Below are 22,490 nucleotides of genomic sequence, written 5' to 3' on the forward strand. Positions count from 1 at the left end.
GTCTTGATCTCAGAATTGTGAGTTCAAGCCGCACATTGGGCTACATGCTGGGAGTGGAGCTGACTTAAAATAAGCAAATGAAACAAATCCCTCTACTTCTCAGATGGAGTGAGAACAACACAGGCAAACATGAAAATATGGCAGCATGTTATCTGAAAAGAGCTGCATTTACATCAGTTTTTTCATATCACCATACATTTTTAGTTTCTTTTGAGTATTGGAGAATTTTTTTGGAAGCAACTACAGCCTAGGTATATAATGAATCCAGATGGAAGTCTCTATCTAGTTGCCACCATCTTGAATGATCAAGTGGGTGTTGCATTTGTATCCATGGCTTAGATATCAAACCAGCTACATTTAGAATTGAGAGAATACTCCAAACATAGGAAAGAAAAGAGGGGAGGGCAGTCACAGAAATCCAAGTCGGGGTCAGGTAGCTATAACTCAAGAAATATGCATACATTAGGATTTTAAACCAATGTCCTATCTATGTACCAAATGCTTATGCACTTCGTACCACTAAAATTCGGCTCACTCTTTTCAAAATTGCCATATTATGTAAAAATTACTTTTGTTCTTTATCAATGGCTGTTTTGCCACCTGAAATGACATGGTAAAGATAGGACATAGTAGGTTTATTTCCACATGCCTGGTAATGGGTCCCCTATGTGTAGGTGTCTAACTTGTTGGTGGAACAACATGTTGGAGTTGATGCCCTGGTCTCTGCATCTGTCCTTTTGCCTTGGTTGGGCCAGTTAATCCTGTGTGTTAAGTTTAACCTCCTTTAGGTCCTAACCTTTAGGACCATTGTGGTACTTAGCATCAAGTCCTCATGCTTTTGTGCAAGTGATGTAATAAAACAGATTCTATTTTGTCACTCTCTCGTAGCATGCCACCTGCCTTTTCTGGTTCTAGTAACCCATGATCTATGACATCACTATCCTCCCCAGAACCCTAAACTCCCCAAACTTGGAAGTCTCTCAGACCTTCCCTTGAGGGTGAGCAACCCTAGTAAGCATCTTCCAGATATCTGTGTTGATGGTAAGGACTTAGAGGTTGTTGGAAAGGAAGGAGCAGTGGACCCCTCTGAAAAGTGCACTTGCACAGCTGCCTTTACCTTTGGGTTGGATTTATTTTCTTGGGAGTGATCTTAGAGGCAACCTTTCATAATGATGCCAGTGCTGGTAGGGGGAGGGATTGCAGGCCTGTTGCTTTGAGGCACTGCTGTCCCCTTCCAGAGCTGTGCGATGCCTCTTGTCTGCCCCCTTTCCCTGCATCTTGTCCTCCTCCAGTTTGCATTGGTATGTTCATGTCTGAGATTCTAGGTGCCTCTCTTCAAGTGATATTACTTGGTACAGCAACATGAGTTCCTATGATACATCAAGTACTTAGCACACCTTATCCCCTTAACCTCTGCAAGATTATAAAATTTAAAGTATTATTCCCATTTTACATAAGAAAAAAGTCAGAGTCAGAAGTTTAAAATTGTGGCATGGGTTACATAGCCACTAAGTGGCAGAGTCTGAATGTACCCTCATGATTGATCCATTCCAAAGCCTAACGTTTTAACTTCTGTGCCAATCCATTGTCCTTCTGCATAACTTCTGTTGACTTTCCTTGTGCATCTGGCTGACTCTTATCCATGAATCCATCTTTGCATTGAATTGGGCTTAAGTATCTATGGATTTCAGCAACTCACCTTCTCCAAATGGGCAGGTTTAAATTTCTAGTCATCACCAATCTGGTGTCACTTATCCCACCACTGACAGTCACACCATGCCTGGCTGAGATCTGAGATATAATGCAGTAATCTCTATTTCAGTACCCAGTAGGGAATGGGGTTCTAAAGTACATTTTGATATACATTTTCACTGAAATAGGTCTTTTGCGACCCCTTCAAAATAAGAGCATATGGTTGTCATTTTCTAGTTCGGCCATATTCCTGTCATATACGGGGAAGCACCTAGTAGGCACTTTTCTTATTTGCTATAAAAAAAACTCCTCAAGTACAAACACATTGACAAATTTTCACCAGTTTCATAAGGGTTTCAGCCGTGATAATCATTCTCCTGCTCTTGATACCTCATGGCTATGCAAGTCATATTATCACTGAAGGTAAAATTTCAGCGGACAATAAAACACTTCTCTAGATACTAAGCAACATTGTATATTGTCTTGGGGATGTGTTTATTATAGTAGGAAATTTCCAACAGTACATTTGTAAGTGGTCGGTTGAATTCAGAACACATTTTCTCATATAAATAATGTTATAAATCCTAGAAAAATTCCCAAGATAGCACATAAAAAAACTACTAAATCCATATGTAGCTGTATTAACGGTATGGGAAGAGTCCATTTCATCCAGTCCCATTAGCTAAACCATGTGTTCTAAATATGAACATTATTTTGTAAATGTGCTGCCGAAGCAAGCACTAAATGTGAACTTTATTTTGAGTAAGTGATGCCTATACTTTAACTAAAAAATGTAATACTTTAAAACTTTGGATATGATGCTCCTTTAGAATGTGTTAACTTGTTCTGTCCCATCTGAATCAGGGTGTTGTGAATGCATTGTACTCAGACCTTCCTATTTGGAAGATGCAAAGGGGCACTTGCTTGCCTCATTGAGAACGAGGTCACTTAATTTCATTTCTTGGTCTAGCACTTGGAATTCGTTCTCATGTTGAAGTAAAAATAGGCTAATCTGCCAGTGAAAAAGTGGCCAGGTATATTATTTTAATCACCATATTTCCTCCTTTTTTGAATGAGTAAACTATTTTTGATGAACAAGGGCTGTTGCAACTTAATGCTATCATCTGACCACATCTTCTGTTGTAATGTGGTTGAATCATACTAACAAGGTGATATATCAAAATACTAATTTGCATAAGTTTTGAGAATGATTTTGCTGTACTCTGACCTCAGGAGATACTAAAATGCAAACTAAGGGATTTTACTGTATTTGCTAAATTAATGCCTTCCCCACCCTAAAAAAGTCTGTGTTACTCTTAAGAATGTTTAAATTGCATTGCCACTAGTAATTTCAAGTTTGTATTCCTTTTTTTCTTTTCAAGCTTGTATTCCAACATGGTCAGGGCAAGTGAATATTCAAAGATTTAAATTTTATTTCATCTCATATCTTTGTATATCATGCAGTGCTTTGAGGTAGGTCTTTCCCACAGAAATTGTCTTGCAGTTACTATGAGTGCAGCTATGGGACTGATCAATAGCCAAGAAACCTTATTATTTCTGCAGCTGTTATTTATTTTTTTAACATCAGCATCTTTTTTTGCCTATATTTAACTAGTAACTAGATATGAGATTCAACAAGACAAGAAAAAATGCTCCAGAAGAGCTCTTGAGTAGGGATTTGCTGTGGTCAAACTCGGTAATATATTATATAAGGAACACTCTACCTTGTCAAGTGTCTAAATATCCCCAATGGAAAATAACACACACATACAGAGGTTGCCTGCATCCACTGTTGTATGACTATAACCAACTCACCCTCACCCCTACTTTTTGAAGTCAGAGAATATATGATGCTAGGTCTGTAGATATGCACAATAAAAACTTTCAAGTAAAAAAACAGGTCAGTGTTCAGAGGTGTCTGAATGTGCAAATTAAATGTTTTCATTTTTCTTTTGAAACGCTAAGGTACATATGTGTAGAGTCTTGGTTTAAGGTTTTTTTCAAATTAAATGTGTATTTAGATTTTTCATCATGAGAAATATTATCTCTTATGTGATTTCTGGATCAAGAAGTTTATTTAATCAAAATGAAGAGGGGTAAAAAACAGAAGCAACAGTGACCTTTCTGTGAAATGTTGGTCAACTCTGATCAGTGCCTCTTGAATGAATTCCCCACCTTAAAAAATGGAATTAAATATTCTTGATGTATCTTTCATTTTGAGGATGGTAGAGGTTGAAATTATAGCATTTGCAAATGCCTTTTGAAAATACAAGCTGAAAAATAAGTAAAATATGTATTGTATAGGCTCTCCTTGGAAGATGATGTTTGATATCAATCTTGAGGGATGAATACAGTCTGTGAATTCAGAGCAGGGTAGGTAGACATCTTCGGAAGGGGAAATAATCAGCAAAGCCAGCTTGACGTGTGCAAGACCTGGTGAAGGTTTCCCCTGCTGACAGAGGTTGGTAGGTATACCTTCATGTATTAGACATTCGACAGGAATTTCGGTCATTAAGAAGCTATTTAGCCCCAATCACTGGCAGTCTATACAGAGTTTAGGTATTTAATTCCTACACAAACCTTCTGAAGTTTCATCATTTACTCTTTACCAATTTGGACACCGAGGAAAGAGATAATAAATAGGTTCAGTGATACACAGTTAATAGGGATTTGAGGGAAATTTTGTCTCTCTCCAAATCTCCAGTGATTCTGCAATACTACTCCACTTGCATGGCTTCCTCAGGGTCACACAGCTAGTTAAATATAAGTGTAGAGCTAGGACCTGGTCTGCCTCCCATTCTGGAACCTCTTATGTTACATCCCCTTGACTGTTGCCATGTAGAGATTTCTCCTTTGGCTAAGTACTTTCACAGATCTCATCTTATTTTACAAAATAAAACTCCTTCCAGGGAGTTGGATCCGATAAATATGCATAGAGAGACATGGAGAGAAAGAATCTAACCTCATCAGTGTTGCTAAGTGCCTAGCTGCTGGTAGAGTTTGGTATTTTAACCCAGATCTTCTGACCTCGAATCCCTTGTTCATTCTGTGGTATTGATTTATTTTGAAATGAATGATCTTATGTTGCTTTATTTAGAAACTTAATTTGTGTACACTCTGATAAAATCAGGAGAGTATAGATACAACGGGGAAATGTATGCAGATAGACCAAAGTCACCTTGATCACAGCAATTGAAATATTCTACGGTAGATTGTAGGATCCACCAACAAGATACAGAACAGGTTTATAAGTGAGAGAGGCATGATATGAACCTACTCAACTTAGAGAAGTCATAGCATTTCTCATTCTGTGACAGGCATAGTTCATAGTTATGTTCTACTGGAACATGGTTATTCCAATTTCCAGAAAGATTTGATCTTTCCCAAACTTCAAGCATATCCTTACTCTTTACATGTAAAAAAAAAAAAAATTCTTTTAAGATTTATTTATTTTAGAGAGAAAGTGTGAGTGAGTGGTCGGAGGGAGAGGCAGAGGGAGAGAGAGTCTTAAGCATACTTCCGGTTGATTGCATAGCCTGACGCAGGGGCTCTATTTCACAACCCTGAGATCATGACCTGAGCGAAACCCAAGGGTTTGTCGATCAACTGACTTCACCATCCAGGCATCCCACACGTACAAAATTCAACACGTCATCTTATGATTTTGGTGGCGTGAGTAAAAACTCTGTGATTCAAGAACTATGCAGAAGGGGCTCCTGGGTGGCTCAGTCAGTGAAGCATCTGCCTTTGGCTCAGGTCATGATCCCAGGGTCCTACAATGGAGCCCTGAGTCAGGCTCCCTGCTCAGGGAGGCTGCCTCTCCCTCTCCCTTTGCCCCCATTTCCCTGGCTTGTGCTTGCTCTCTCTCACTCTCAAATAAAATCTTAAAACAACAAAACAAAACAAAACAAAATGCAGAAATCCTGCTTTTTTTCCATCTATTTCTTCTAGGGTTTTTTTTTTTTTTTTTTTTTTTTTTTGTATTTTTGCCTCACATTTTTTCTGACAGTCATTTGTGTCTCTGCATGAATCTCAAACTCATCTTTGGTACCTGTGCTACCTGAAAATTGTAGTCACATCTAAGATCTTAGGATACTGCAAAACAGGACCAAATTTTCTAGCTTCATCTACTTTTTTTTTCACTTTTTGGAGTTAGTTTGTGTTTTCCCCATCATTCTGTACCTTGTCAGCATCTACCAGAACTAAAATAAAATTTATTTGGATTGTTGATTCTTCATAAAAATAGATTATTTAAATCTAAACCTGAAGCTTTGAAGGAAGAATGTATGTTAATTAATTGGATAAATGGGTTTAAATTTCTTGATGATCCTAAAATGTAAATGTTTAATTCATCCCTCATCTTCCATGCTGCCTAAATCTCTGTAAACCCCTAAGAGAAGAGGCACACATTACATATTATCAGAGAGATTTAAAATAGTGTTCAGTGTCCAGCATCAGGATTTTCTTTGCATTTCCAAAGTCAGTCAACAGTCAGTATGACTGTTATACCCAAATTTATTTTGCCTTCAAGGTCAACAGTTAGGAACATTTTTATATACTGTTCTTTCTGAATTAGGGGGAATGTCATACGTTATTTCCTTTTGGATCTGTTTATTTTAAAGATTATATTATTATTGTTCATAGTTAAATGCTTTTAGATTGACTATAAGATTTAAATTGTGTTCATTAAAACACTGAAAAATATAACCCATAAATAAAATTTAATTTAATTCACAACTGTCATGCTGACTTAACCTTGGATTTTAAGCTAAGTCTTAATTTGACATGACATAGACTTTTATTTGCTATAGATCAATGTTGATTTTTACAAGAAGTTAAGACAATAGGCAGTGTTCTAGCATGTGATGCTAAAGCTGTTTTTTGTACAAGGATTTTTTTTATGCATTGATGTTTATTCTAAACTTACAGAAAGTCCATGTTTATATCAGTGGGATGAAGATGATACGTGACTTCCAAGAGCAGCAAAATCTTTAAGAAAAAATAACTTACATTGAGGAAGATCATACTTTTGTTAAGGAGCAGAAAGAAATTTTTATCCTCTAAGATTGCTTGTTGCAGAAAAAATACTCCGGAAAGTTTAACTGTTCATTGACATCAAATTATCCTTGAGTCTCTCTTCAACTTTATGTCAAGGAAGATGTTGAAAGAAAATTAGATCATTTGTATGCTTTCACCTTACAAAGTTTCACATAATCCAAATGAGAAAAATAAACACATTTGCACCGTATCAAGTTAATTTTCATACACATGATACTATACATTAAAACATTTAAGAATTGTGTACAATTTCCTTTTAAAGTCTGATGCTTTAAACTTAGAAGTTGCAGTGTTTCTACATCTAAACCATTACAGGAGCATCAAATCTATTCTTTATTTTCTTAGATTTGTTTTTATCATATTGGGTCCTTCATATTTACCAGGAATTAGCAAATGGTAGCTCTTTGCTGAACTTGGCTGGCTGTTTTTATAAATAAAGTTTTATTGGAACATATCCATCCAAGGTCATTGTGTTTGCATATGTCTGTACCTGTTTTTGCTGCAATGGCAGAGTTGAATAGCCACCCCTATGGCCTACAAAGACAAACATATTTATATCTCACCCTTTCCTGAAGATATTTGCAGATCCCTGGTATGTATCAATTTACATCATTTTTATAGGACACACAGGAAATGTTATAAGAGAAGTACAGCTGATTTATTAAGTTCAGGATTGCACTAATGGGAGTACTGTAACTTTGTTTCAAGATCTGCTTAAGAAAGTACAAAAATCTATTCATGGTTGGCTGTGAGAAGCCTAAACTGAAAACATTGATACTATATATATATATATATATATATATATATATATATATATACACACACACACACACATATATACACATATATACATATAGATAGATATACATATGTTTATTTAGCAGTGATTTGAATTATACAGTGCACTGCTCTAGTACATAGTGCTGACACCAGTTTTTTAAAAATTATTTTATTGCAATTAAAATTGTATTATACTTAACATATACAGCTGGGGTGCCCAGGTGCCTCAATTGTTGAGTGTCTGCCTTTGGCTCAGGGCCTGATCCCAGATTTCTGGGATCAAGTCCCACATCGGACTCCTTGCATGGAGCCTTCTTCTACTCCCTCTGCCTGTGTCTCTGCCTCTCTTTCGGGGTCTCTCATGAATAAATAAATAAAATCTCAAAAAAAATAACATATAGAGCTGCCAACCAAAAAACTATCACATTAAAATTAGAACTTTAAAGATAGAATGGATTGAAGACACAACCTAATCCTTTTTTCAAGGAGGAAAACATACTGGAGAAATTATTATGATTACTGTTTTCTCACACTGTGATTAAATGACAACTGAATTTAAATCCTGTGTCGACTACTATTTCCATTTCTTTGCCTCTGGACCCACCTGAACATAATATAGGAAGAATATGAAAACAGTTCAATATTGGTTCATCTGTCATTGAATCCAGTTTGAGGGTCTATAGACATGTTTTTGATATTTGGCTGATTTTCTACCATATTGTTCCTTCTTATTTTTTGTCTTCATTTTGATGATAATCTAAATGAATGAAGTATGCCCAGAATCATCAAGATGGGTAACTTTATGCAAGGTTCATTGTGAGGTCTCAGTGCCTTTGTGTTTGAAATTACTTTGGCACCAAGGGGTACCCTTTGCTTATCTCAAGTAGAGAGAAGAAAAGAGACATGGGCTCGGTTCATAAATGATGTGTTTATTCCAAAGAATACTGAATAATTTCAACACAGGTTGCTGGATGAACTGTGTTCTTCCAAAAAGAGAGATACACACATGCGTGGTAAGAATGGGGGGCATTGCAGTTGAGCGCATCACCCTGTATGGCACGTTCAGCACACCTGCACCTGGAAGCCCGTTCCACAATGATGTTCTAAGCAAACATTCAGTTTTAGCAACACAGCAGCTTCTATCACATTAAATTAACATTAATTTGGATTTTATTGGTTTGGCGGTTTTGTTTGCTTTTAACTTGTAAATTTGGTTTGCTTTTATTGTTGTATAATGCTAAAGATCAAGGGGATGTATAATCAGTTTACATTTGCATCTATTTACATAACACGAAGATGCTAATTTAAGTAAACCAGTGCTGGAGATCAAGGGGAAGTTGATTTTTTCATTGATATATTTTTCTTTACTAAGGGTATTTTTAAGAGCAGCTGTAGGTTCACAGTAGAACTGAGGGTAAAATATAGAGATTTTTTATGCAACCCCTGCTCCCATATATGCAGAGGCTGCCCCATTATCAGCATCCCCACCAGACTGGGACATTTGTTAAAACTGATGAACCTACATTGACATGTCATTATCATCTGGAGTCCATAATTCACATTGCAGTTCGCTCTTAATGCCTTACATTCTATGGGTTTGAACAAACGTACACTGGCATGATTCTATCGTTGTAGTATCATACATAGTATTTGCACTGTCCTAAGAAACCTCTGTGCTCCACCTATCCATCCCTTCTGCCCCCTAGCCCTGGCAGCCCACTGGTGGATCTTTCTGTTTTCGTGGCTTTGCCTTTTCCAGAATGTCATGGAGTTGGAATCATACAGCACGTAGCCTTTTCAGACTGCCTTCTTTCTCATAGTAATATATGTTTATGGTTCCTCCATGGCTTTTCATCACTGTTCAGCTCTTTTTATTTTATTTTAATTAATTAATTAATTTAAAGATTTCATTTATTTATGAGAGACAGAGAAGCAGAGACACAGGCAGAGGGAGAAGCAGGATCCATGCAGGGAGCCAGATGCGGGACTCGATCCCAGGACCCGCGGATCATGCCCTGAGCTGAAGGCAGACACTCAACCCTTGAGCCACTCAGGCGCCCCTGTTCAGCTCTTTTTAGTACTGAATAATATCCCATTGCCCCAATGTACCAAAGTTTATTTATCCGTTCATGCACTGAAGACTTCTTGGTTGTATGGGTTTTTTGGGGTGTGTGCGTGTATGTATTTACTTATTTTTTTTTAATTGTGGTAACATATATAACAAAATTTGCTGTTTTACCCATTTTTAAGTGTACGTTCAGTGGCATTAACTACATTCACATTGTATGCAACCATTGCCACCATCCATTATGCAAAACTTTCCCATCTTGCAACACTGAAAGGCTGTCCCCATTAAATACTAAATCCCCTTTCTCTCCTCCCACCAGCCCCTGACAGCCACCACTCTACTTTCTGTTCTGTGAATTTGACCACTCTGGGTACCTCCTACGAGAGCAGTCATACAGTATTTGTCCTTTTGTGGCTGGCTCATGTCACTTAGCATCACTTTCCTTGTGGAGGGTGCCTGTACCACATGCAAGCCTGAGAATGCCAGCAATGACCTAGAAAGCCTCTGCCCTAGCTCTGCTCCCTTGCCTTTGCCAGACCCTCACAGAAAGTTGTGATCGTCTGAAACAGAGGATTGCATGTGTGAGGCACAGATGTATTTTATATGCCCAGTGATTTGTGGGGGGGGGGGGGGGGCAGTAGGCATGGCAGTCCTTCCCTGCTTTTTTATCTAATTTAGAATGAGAAGTGTGGCTCTGAAAAGTTAACCACCTGGCAAGATGGGCTGCAGCAAGTTGCTGACTGCCTTCGTTGTATCCGTCCTCAGCCAGGCTACACACTTGACTATCAGTGGCTGGAAGACCGTCAGAGATGGGTGGGCTCCATGGTGCTGAGCTCAGTTGTTAAGAGAATCCTACTGCCAAGGGATGTAGTGCTGGCAGAGAGCAGTGAATGCTTCCAGCGGACATCCTTTCCAGAAGGTTCTGGATGCTCGTGTCCCCTGTTTCACAAGTGTTAACAATGGCCGTCATGCCAGCAGTGATGATCTGCAGGTTCTAGAAGAAGTGATACATGTGTAATCATTCCCCGCAGCCCAGGTGCACACTTTGCTCTTTAGACTACCAGAGTTCACTCCCACGGCATGCATTGAGGTCGTGGGTTGTTCATATGCATAAACATACCATTCACATTACTGACCCATCTCCCTTCGTCTTTCTTCACCTTGAAGCAATCAGAGAGAACAATTGAATGCCAAGGTAATTGTACATACCAACGAGGGCCAGGTTCCAAATTGTCGTGAGGGGCCTTAATTACTTCAGTAAACCTTAATGAAGACAGGAGAATAAAAAGTCATCTTTATTTGATGTTTTTTCTGCTATAAGGTGATTTCTTTCTAGATACTATGTGTTTCTCTGGATATTATGAAAACCTCCATTTATTTCTTAATGATATACATAGGAAATTTTGGAATTATTCCTGACATTTTGTTCTCCTTGACCTCTCTTAGCGACTTACCAAGTCCCAAAGTCTTCCTGTGTGGGGTATCTTGTGATCACTCTTCATTTTCATCCGTCTTACCCTTATCTTTTCTTTTAACTTGGCAGTAGCTCTGCCTGCATCCTGCTCTATCCCCCACCTCCATCCCTAACCTACGAGTGACTGACCTCCCTAGATGCCACTCTGCTCAACACTACTGTTGGTCCCATACTGCAACAGGTAATATTTAAATGCCTTTGCCTTCAAGGACCCATAAAATGGGGCCACCATAAGCATTCCTGGTATCTGCCCCAGGGAACCACCTCTTTGGTCTTCCTATTCCAGCCTTCTCATATCCAAAACTGTCCTCTCAGGCAAATTCATTGTCTCCTGATTCTTTAGTGTGACCTCAAGGTTCCATGTGAAGCAGCCCTTTGTTACTTGTTGTTCTCATGTCTTGAGAACCTCTCCCTCATACTCCACCCACCAATCCCACCAAAGTCTTTTGTATCAAAACACACTGGATCTTTCAACTGTTAATGCTCTTTGCAGGTAGCAATTCCAGGTAGTGGGGTCCTTACTCCTCCTCCCCTTCACATGGCCACGGACACTGTCTTTTCATTCTTTAGTTCACAAATGAAATGTTCTTACCTAAGAGAACTTGTGGGCCCTATTTAAATCACCTCTCTCTCTCTCTCTCTCTCTCTCATAGAGAGAGCCAGAGGGAAAGAGAGAGAGAGAATCTCAAGCAGGCTCCCCATCTGGCATGGAGCCTGACACTGGACTCAATCTCACAACTGTAAGATCATGACCTGAGTTGAAATCAAGAGTTGGACACTTGGGGCTCCTGGGTGGTTCACTTGGTTGAGCATCTGCTTTGGGCTTAGGTCATGATCCCAGGGTCCTAAGATCTAGTCCCATGTTGGTCTCCCTGCTCAAAGGGGAGTCTGCTTCTCCCTTTCCCTCTGCCTGCTGCTCCCTGCTTGTGCTCTTTCTCTGTCAAATAAATAAATGAAATCTTAAAAACAAACAAACTAAAAAGCATCAGATGCTTAACTGAGCCATCTAGGCATCCTTAAACAATTCCTTTTGTCTCTCCTTGTGGTATTGCCATTTATAACTCCTTGGCCTTTTTTTCCCTAGCATATAATTGTTTTATCAGCCATCCATTTATAATAATTGTTTTGTTATATATGTTACCCCACACAGGAAGACTTTGGGACTTGGTAAGTCGCTAAGAGAGGTCAAGGAGAACAAAATGTCAGGAATAATTCCAAAATTTCCTATGTATATCATTAGGAAATAAATGGTGGTTTTCATAATATTCAGAGAAACACATAGTATCTAGAAAGAAATCACCTTATTCTCTTTCTTTTTCCTCTAGAGGGCAGGTTCTCTGTATGTCCAGTTTCCATCACCATTGCCAACACATGATAGATGCTTGATGCATAGATGGGGAATGAATTAAGGAATAACTGGATGTTTTTGCATTCTCCATCTCCCATCTATAGAAAAAACAACTCTCTTCACTTTATAAAAGAACTCTCTTCATCTCTGCAGAAGTAGCAGAAGCCTGCTCCTTCTCCATGTTAGCTTTCGGAGTCCGTTCAGATTCACAGGATGCCGCCTCTATTGACTTTTGTGGCCTGCCTGTCATTGCATTCGGGACTGACAAGTACCACGTGTGGTACTTTTCTGTTTTTATAAATACATTTGGAGGGCCTGGCATGAGGGATATTTTCAAGCTGTTTGTTATTCTTCTCCTTCCGTGGCCCAAGAGCTTCAACACAATAAATATTTAATAAAGATACTAAAATTGATTAATTGACGAATAGTGTTAAGAGTCAGCATACAAAGAAGTCAAAACTTTTTTTCCTCAGCTAAAATTTTTTTGAGGCAATTGCAGCAAATGCGTGTGGAAAGCTCACAGCTTCATCTTCTTAACTGGCTGTCTCTTAAATGAGACAGCGTAGCAAGAATAGTGAATTTACTTTTTCTTAAAAGGGATCTGCAGAAGGCTTACCGCAGTGATCCTTTTAAAGTGATGGCAAGAATGGCTGGAGCCATCTGGGCTCTTTCCACTGATAGTAATGGGCAAAGAAGATAAGAGCCAGTGGAAACTAACAAAAACTAAATTTTTGTTAAGATCAAATTTTCCAGTTTGGGGACTGTTGGCTCCTTTAGCACCTTTCTTGACTATTGCTGTATTAAGGTAAAAGCTAAGTAGTTATAACAAGGAGAAAGCATATCACAGTGGATCAAAAAGACAGGTGTGCATTTCTCTTATAATGGGGCCAGAGTGTAAAAATAGATATGGCTCCAAAGGATCATCAAAAAAAAAAAAAAAAAAAAAAAAACCCAGGAGAGCAGGAGACTCACCCTCCTCACATGGTATTTAATGCAATTCTGTGTATCACAAATTTTAGCCAGCAAGAAAGAAAAGGGAGACAGTTCAATTAAAGCACCATAAAGACCTGGATGTTTCATGCCACAATTGTTTACTTCTCACTTCTGAAAAGTAGATACAGACCATACCTGTACCTAAAGACCAGAAATAAAGTGTATAGTGACTTTAATTGCAGAACAAAACAAAAAAACAGGGAAATACTTAGCAGTCACCCAAAAGTCCAGTCTCCAAGCACGTAAATAGATGCACATTGATTACTTTCCACACATAGAAATACCTGGACTCCGTTCTAAGACACAACCCAAAGTCGCATGTAGTGGGAACATCCAGCACAAAATACAAGGTTTTGAGAGAGATACAGTTTTCTTCTTCAGGTCCATGTGAAGCTCCTGATCACCCACATTTTAAATTAAAAATTAATAGCCAACTTCCATTCCCTCTCTCATGTAAAATGTCAGGGCAGTAGTAAGGTTGATATGAGTATCTTCCATTCAAAAGAAGGAAGAATGAGGAGCAGATACATAGCAGTCATGAAATCTTACCGGATAGCAATGCTGCTGGCGGTGGTGTAGCTGCTTGGCTCTTGAGAGACGTGTCCTTGTTCCTCACCCTCCTTGGCTATGTATGAAGTGGACATTGAGCATTACATTCTGCTTGGGTTGCTGTAGATCTCTACAAGCTCTTCTTTCTCACGTCCACGAGAGATTTTATGGGTATACTTTTACAGGCCACACATGTGATTTCATTAAAACATAAATTCCTCAAAAACATAGTAGGTTTCCAATGTATTTACTACCCAGTAGATTTGTGTTCTTGTTGTTTTTCCTGAAGCTCTTTTCTGGAGAAAAGTTTCAAGTCTGCCTTACTTGTTTGATTAAGAAGGGGGGAAAAAAGGAAGTTTAACACAAGACTTTCTCATCTTAATCCTGGCTACCACGAGGTCATCTAATAATTAGGTGACATCCTGAATCAGATTATTGCCTTCAGGCTTGATTTCTTTATTTGCCTGAAATAGCTTAATATGTCCTCTGAGAGAGGCTCTGAGCAACATTTGTAACAACTGCTGGTGAACAGACACAATTTTCTTTTTCTTAATAACCTCAATCCCTGACCTCCCTATTTCCTTACATCTCTGCTTGCAAATTGGCCAATTATGCCCCAGTTAATCTTCTTTCTCTGTAATGCCTTAATAAAAGCAGTTAGAAACAGTGAACACAAGAACCTTCTGTCTTTTCCATTCACATTCTGCAAAAATTACATACTCCACCTTTTAACTTACCGTATGTGACAAATTTACCAACTATTTTCAAGGTCTGTCCAAGGTTCTCAGTTCTCTACCCTAAAATATGAGTTTCTTTGTTGCTCTGTTACTACAAGTATAAGCCAGTGCCATTTTGGTGATTGTTATCCATCACCGTACTTGTCCTAGTTTCCACTTGGGATAGTGTTCCTTATCACAGAATAACATTCTATGTGCTCAGTAAACACTATGAAATACAGGCATTTTGAAGCAAGTTATTGTTTAATACTGGACCAGTTGCTGGAAAAAGTTGGAAAAATCTTACTGATCCCATCAAATGTTATTGACCTTTAGCAAGTAGCTGGATCCATTTCTATTCGAAATACCCTGCCAGGGCAGCTTTTAATGTTTATTGAAACAAGCCAGTACTTGTGGCCAAAGATTCAGAGACCAGTAGTCGAACAGAAAGGGAATGGGAGGTCTAAGAGTCAGTTTCAAATGGTCAGCCACAGTGCTACTCAAAACAGCTTGTAAGATAGTGGCAAAAGTATAATGGTCTTGCTCTGAGAAATGGTTTAGTTGATGTATAAAGGCACAGACACAATTTATTTGGTATTGGAGAACATTTCCGTGAGGTCTATGTGGAGATGCTCTATTCCTGATGAACTGTCCTGAGATTCTGGATTACTTTGAGGAAAGTAGATAATTTGTCTATTAACGAGTGTGGGATGAAGAGCCCTGCATGAGTTTCAGATTTGTTAAATCTCTCCTTGAGATGTTGCAGAATATTTTTCACTTACAGTAATTGAAATAGAAAGTAGCCATGGACGTATGATTTCCAATGTGAATTTCAAGCCATTTTAAAGATGAGTCATAAAAGGAATTTATCATCATATTACTTTGTGGTAACTGACATTATCCAAAAAGAGACAAATATTTTCTAAATGAAAAATGCATCTTTTCAGTTTTTCCAAAGGGAATAATTTATTTATACTATAAGAAAAGGGTACTGCTTTTCTTCTTTTTAAATTCTAGTATTGGGATGGTTTTTTTTTTTTCTCGTCTAAAGTTCTGAAGAATTGACCATAATATTTATTTCAAAGGTCATTATGGTGGCTCTGCAGCCAGTTTGGCTAGTCTTCTTGCTTGTATGTTCCCAGTTGACTCTATGATGTGAATTTATGGGTTCTTTCGTTTATTTTGGACACAATCTTGTAACAATGGGAGCACAAACTTATTTTTAACTGTGCTTTCTGATTTTGGAAATTTTCCATGCTATCTTGACATTTTGAGGTGGATTTTAATAACTTCCATGTGTAAATAGTAAAAAGGAGAATCCATTTGTGATGACCTAGAATAATTCCAGGCACAAAGGAGGCAATGATGGGAGAATCAAGTTTCCCTTCTACTCTTTATATTTACTCAAGGAAGAACATCTATTAGCACAAGCCTCCTGGTCTCTCTGCCCCTCCCTCCTGCCTCCCCTACAGAAAAGGAATTATATACCTACTGTGACTTTGGGAAAGGGAATTGAGGGTACATACCTTGGCTTCTCCCCTCTTTTACTTCCAGCCTTGGAGGCAGCTGACCCTGTGAGAACATGTATTCTTGTCTGATTCTCTATAATCTCAATCTCCTATGATATGACAGGCCCTGGGATCATTTAGCACTGCTGTTTGCTGAGTGGAAAAACGGAAACTTCTAGGATTTGGTTTAGCTTCTTGTTGATAAATATCAAATACTTCTTTTCTAGTGTGCAGAAGAAAGAAAAAAAAAAAAAAGAATGATTTGAGAAAGCCCAACCACTAAACTCAGGCCTTTTCTTGAGGAACCTTGAGAAATAGACATGGATTTGGATTTGGGACACATGTCGACCGGAAGTTATTGAAGCTTCAAGTGGGGGTTGGGCTCAAGACTTCTGGCCCTGCAAGTATTTCCAATACTAAAGCAAGTGGCTTTGCTGGAAAATTTGAAATTGAAATTGCTTGAAAAACTTTATAATTTTCCCTTTGGTGAATCAGTGCAGTTCTGGACATATTAATAGATAAGAAAATATTTTTGTAGTGATAGGTTTATCTTAGGTAAAAACCAGCCTGCAGATGGATGCCAGCTCCGCAACCTTGTGTGGGACTCGGCTAATAGGGCCATAGGGTGCCGGTGGAGGTAGCTTGCTGTAGAGCCACACAGGCTTTGGACACATAAAGACCTTCTTGACAGCAGCTGAGCAGCTTGAGGACGTGTAAGACATCAGCTGGAGGAAAGGACTTGATTCAATGAAAATACATTATTTTCATTTTCATATTCAGCATTTTCAGATATGGGGGCAGGAATAGGCACTCATTTGCCTTTTTTTTTTTTTTTTAATAAGGTGTTTTATAGTCTGGGTTTCATGGTTTCATGCCAGGACTTTAAATTGCACCCAGGTTCCATGCATGTGGGGGCGAGGGGGATGAGTATGTGAACCTCAAGCATTAAAAAATTGTTAAGATCAAGCTGATGTTGGCAGAAGGGAAACAAACGGCTACCACCACTTCTGTTGTGTTTTGGGTTTTATTAACGGCGGTCACCTGAGGAAGCAGTGGAAGGGAAATCTCTTGGATTCATGTGTTCAGGCTTTTAAGGCTCTCTTAGCAACATGTGGACTAAGCTGGCTTTGGATATGAATACCGTTTAACCTCACAAAATGGCCCTAGGTGTTGGAACTCAGTGGGATATGATTAAAATTCCTGGAATTATGTCAAATCTAGGAAAATGTCTAGCAAATTTCTTTCATATACATGCTGTAAAATTGGAAGACATTTCCAGAAGCTAGTTTCTATCCATTTCAAATCTTGTTTATCTTGCACATCAGACATACCTGCAAGTGCTGGGACCCATTGAACATAGTCATATAGAGAGAAGCCTGCTGGTCTGGCAACTTCGGGCCATGTCATTGAGAGAATCAGCCCAGTAGGCAGTGAGAGATTTTCCTGGAAGCCATTGCTACACTGGGATGTTCCAGGAGGCAAAATAATGGCTCCCAAAGATGTCCCTGTCCTAATGCCCAGAGTCTGTGTATATGTTACCCTACATGGCAAAAGAGACTGCAGATGGACCTTGAATGTATGTGCTGCTGAAGCGAGCACATGCAGATGGACCTTGAGATGGGGAGATGATCTTGGATAATCCAGGTGGTCCCGGTGCCATCACGAAAGTCCTATCTGAAACAAATGGTAATATGGGAGAGAAGTTAAGAGTAAAGGCATACAGAGATGAAGACTGAATGCAGAAAAAGTATCTCACTTTTGAAAATGTGACTTTAACAATTGGTGGTATGAACTGAACACATTATTATGGCTCAGGGCCAGGAGTAGGATAAGCCACTCAAATCCAAGAGTAATCCTGCCTTTATTTAAAATGTTTATATTTCGTTCAAAGTTTGGTTCCTCTTTTCTCTCCATTGTTAGAGGCATACTTCCTCCCAAAAAGCAGACATTCTGGTCTGCCTGTCCCCAACATAGTGTCACAGGGCCACATCCCTCCTGGGCAACTGGAGATACAGTTTGTGAGGTTAACTAGGATGAAATCCATTTTCTGCATTCCTAACTTATATCTTTCAATCCAAGTTCCCACAGGCACAGATTATATATTTTCATTTCCAATTGCCTGACTTCTCTCTCATTTCCAAATTCAGGTGAGAAAAAGTTTATGTTAATTTAGTAGGTCCTCGGGGCACTTGACTGGCTCAGTTGGAAGATCATGCAACTCTTGATCTCAGGGTCATGAGTTTAAGCTCCACATTGGGTGTAGAGATTGCTTAAATACTTTTTAAAAAAAACTTTACTTTAGTGGGACCCTTTAGTCCCCAATATTGGATGATCAGTAAATCTTTGCTGAATAAATAAGCAGCCTCATTTTTATAATTGGCCTCAACTTTACACATTTGGGCAGTTTCAAGAAAGTATGAATCATTTAGCTAAGATTACCACAGGGGAGAAAATTTTACATACATAATCTTAAGTGTATTTTATATCTAAATTTAATTAACTTTTCTGGTGAACCTAATAAAACCACTTATCCATCCCTCTTTTTAAGAAATATAATTACTTTTTATACATCCCATTATGTGTGTGTGTGTGTGTGTGTGTGTGTGTGTGTGTGTGTTGGTAGCAGAGAGAGGCCAGATTGTGTGTATTATGGGCTTTTAGCATGTACTTTATTTGGTTTGATTTGAATTTGATCTGTTTTAACTTCAGGGTGAAAAATCAAATCCAAGTTTGACAAAGAAAGAAAACCAAAAGCATTATGAAATTTATATAGTTTCAAACACATTCTTCATTTGGATACAAACTCACAACCAGCAATGATTCAGGCAGACGTGTCTCCATTGATTGGTTTGGTTTTAGATTCCACTAGATTTGCCAGACTTGGAGCTTGTTGTTTGTCAAGTGGCCTGTATGTTAATTGATCAGGGTATCAGACATGTCAAAAACCAGAAGTCCTTTCACACTGCCTCATTCAATCAGTGTCATGAATTTGTGTGCCACACGTACAGGTTACTAGTTTTAACCTGGCCCCCTGGCTAAAACTGGGACCTAAGACCCAACTAGTTTTTTGTTAGTTCATTTCTACTTTGTATCATAAGCATTCTCTTTTTTGTGGCATTCCACTGCAATGCCTGCAGCCATTCAGAGATGGTCTGCAAACCCTGAGTAAGGATCCTATCTACCATGTGTTTGTGATTCTCGTTTCAACATCCTGTAGGCCTTCAGAGGCCTACAGAAAAGACTGTCCCCTTCAAAACATTTAGAAACTTTAAACAGGTTTGTACATCTAAGCAACATCAGTTTCTTTGCAAAAATATACCATCTAGATATTGAGTATTTCTGTGCCGATGTGTTGATTGTTATAATAAGGCAAAAGGGTGATACTATTTTAATTCTAGTGCAGTACCTCTTTCTGCCCCATTGCCCTCGTCCAGATTTTCAGAAGTCTTTAGCAAGGAAGGTATACAGGTGGCCAGCACACCAGCCTGTTGTATGCAGGAAGAAATCAGGATTCTGACCAGCCCAAGTTCCATCACACTCCTGTCCCATGCCCCTTCGAGTTCTGTTGCCAGCATCTTCTAGGGCTTTTGGGAAAGGCACCAAATAGTGTTGACTTACCCCCGAGGATGTGAGGGAAACTAGATGTAGCCAGCACAGAGAGCTGCTGCATGTTACCTGACCAGTGGTAATGATGGGGCTGCTAGGTGTGGACTGCATTTATTTAATGGACCTGAGAGGATGTCACATGAGCATCACTGTTCTGCATTTCTGCACAGCTGCTTATCCCCTAGCCTGCACCCCACACCGTGTCATCACAGGCAGCCTGACTTCTTAATTTTTGTGGTTCCTTCTCTAATGCTTTCTTCGTTGAGTCTGTGCCAGATGATCCGTTGTCAACCTCTCCCTCTTAAGGTGGGAAAATACATTTTTTACAGCACACTCTAGGTGTGGTTTCCGGTTGGAGTGTACCTGGCACCATCACCATCATGGCTCCTTTTCTCATCCCGCAGAAGCATGGCAGGAACTTTCTGCAGCTGCTAATCTCAGGGTGACTTCCCTTTCTCCTTTCAGCTGCTTCTGAACTTCTACTCCTTTGTAAACAACTCATTTTAAGTGAATTCCCTCTGAATGCATCCAGGGATGATGTCTTTGCATCGGACAGACTCTGGGAGATACAGAGTAATCTAAATCTAACTCTTATCACACATCTTACCATATGTTTATATTCATATATTTTTATTCTTATACTCACGTATTTATATATTCTTGTCAAACAGCCCAAAATCACATCGATGCCCTTCACTTCCTACCCTCCACGTGAAGCCAGGACAGAGAATAGGAAGGCACAGTGGCATCCAATTCTTAAAGGAAACTTTAATCAGGTGGCTTGTGGACTCTATTACAGCTTTAAAAATTCCTAAAATCATTTCCTTAGGTAATGAAATTTCCTGAGCCACGAATGAAGACTAGTAAGAATTAAACCCACGTCAGTGACTACAGTTTCCCTGGGAATTTTACTCTAAGGCATTTTTTGCACTTCCAAATGCTGAAACAGTTTGTAAGTTTTATTGATCAACCCTTGTCCCATTCCCGTGAATTATATCTATATCTGAAGTGGAACACAGCAAATGCCCCAGGGTTCTCGGAGAATGTTTTAGAGTAAGAACCATGTCTAAAAGAAATGACAGGCATAATTTATTTATGAAAGCAGAGATGAAATTCAATGCTGGCTATAGATTGGGTATTTTCTACAATGTTGTGGAGCTCTACTGGACTTTCACCTCTCGGTATTAGCAGTTACTATGTACTTACCTTGCCCTTCCTCCTCTACTGCAAGCCTCTACTGGACACAGAACCCCTGTTTTTCATTTATTTATGTTTTTCTCTGAGTTTCTAGATTGCAAAGAAATGTGGAAAGAATGGTCATTTGGGGATAGAAGTGATGGGCTCCTCTCCAGGTTACCACTGAATTACCCAAATTACTATGAAGAATAAAGCAAACAAAACAAAACTACAGCACATGTTGTAGTGGTGGGGCTTCTCAGAGATGCCCTCTATTTTGATTAATTTCAAAACAATAATTTTTTATTATTTTTTAAAGGATTTATTTATTTCAGAGAGAGAGAGAGAGAGAGCAGGAGGAGAACAGAAAGAGAGGGAAACAAGTAGGTTCCCAGCTGAGCATGGAGCCCAACATGGGGTTTGATCCCAGGACCATGAGATCATGACTTGTACCAAACTCTAGAGTCAGACACTTAACTGACTGAGCCACCCCAGTGCCCCTTAACACTTATTGACCAATGTCTACAAGCTTTGGTCGAGATAGAGATACCTGCCTAGTAGCTGAACACACTTTAGAACAAGGAAAAAAAGAATTTGCTAGACTCTGTATTGTAGTACCTAAAAATTCAAGTACTGCCTTGATATCTTGAAGCCTCATGGGACCCTAAAGTTCTGCGAGTCCCCTCCCTACCAGAAATGTCTCTCACTCAGCAAGAAAGGCTCCCTCCCCAGCTAACCAGCTTCATTTCAGTGGTACTCAACATAAGGGGTTTCACCTCTGGCCTGCCTGCAGAATTATTCACCCCCTCCCATGTGAAGGGGCACCTTAGCATCTTATACAAAGCTGGCATCCCCGGCTCCCACGGGTTCACTCTGCGTTCCCAAGTGCGCTCCCCGTCAACCCCTGCGTGCCATGTCCTCCTCTCCGAGAATGAGAGCGTATGTGACCGAGACAGTGCTGGGGACCTCCAGTGTTTGGTGTTGGGTGTTGTATGTTCAGCCGGCGTGCGCTAGTCTCCGGTAGCGTGGCTGCGAGGCAGTCCGGACAGCCTCCCGTCAAGGCACAGAGCTGTAATACGGAGCATCGCTGCAGCCCTTTCTGGACCTTGGCTTTCAGGGGTATGTCCCACCCACCCTTCAGCACTTGGCTCTTGTGGGTTCTGCCTCAGGAGAATGAGATACGTAACCAAATAAGCAATGATTCCTGTCGTCAGAGGTCACAGCTGATGGAGGACCCGTGACACAGAATAGAGTCAGACTCTGCAAGTTATTATAGAAGTAAATTTATAATTCTGCAGAACACAGAGGCAGAGCTAATTAATTCTGACTATGGGAAGGGATTTCAGGAAGGCTTAATAAAAGAGATAATATTTGAGCTAGGCCTTGCAGGAGAAGTGGATGTTGGCAGAGGACAGTGAAGGACGTCCCAGGGAGAGGCAGCACGGTGATAAAAGCTGGGGGAAGGGTCTTTAGAATGAAGGGGGCTAGTGTGCCATCAGGCAGTGAGCAAAATCCGGTGGGG

At 39.5% G+C, this 22,490-nt stretch overlaps 2 long non-coding RNA genes across 2 annotated transcripts in view; one reads left to right on the plus strand and one right to left on the minus strand.

Annotated features, from left to right (window-relative positions):
- LOC112652550 (uncharacterized) overlaps positions 1–7,477 on the plus strand; it is a 141,990-nt gene extending 134,513 nt beyond the window's left edge. Inside the window, exon 5 of the long non-coding RNA XR_007409441.1 lies at positions 6,622–7,477. This is a non-coding gene — a long non-coding RNA (uncharacterized LOC112652550). The remainder of the gene's footprint in view (positions 1–6,621) is intronic.
- A 2,762-nt stretch (positions 7,478–10,239) lies between these two features.
- On the minus strand, positions 10,240–11,727 carry LOC118353658 (uncharacterized). Its single transcript, XR_004812935.2, has 3 exons — positions 11,053–11,727; positions 10,808–10,861; positions 10,240–10,592 (listed from the first exon to the last, which is right to left on the minus strand). It is a non-coding gene; the product is annotated as an uncharacterized LOC118353658 (long non-coding RNA).
- Positions 11,728–22,490: the final 10,763 nt, after the last annotated feature.

This window comes from Canis lupus, chromosome X (genome assembly GCF_003254725.2).
Source record: "Canis lupus dingo isolate Sandy chromosome X, ASM325472v2, whole genome shotgun sequence".
NCBI classification, from domain to species: domain Eukaryota; kingdom Metazoa; phylum Chordata; class Mammalia; order Carnivora; family Canidae; genus Canis; species Canis lupus.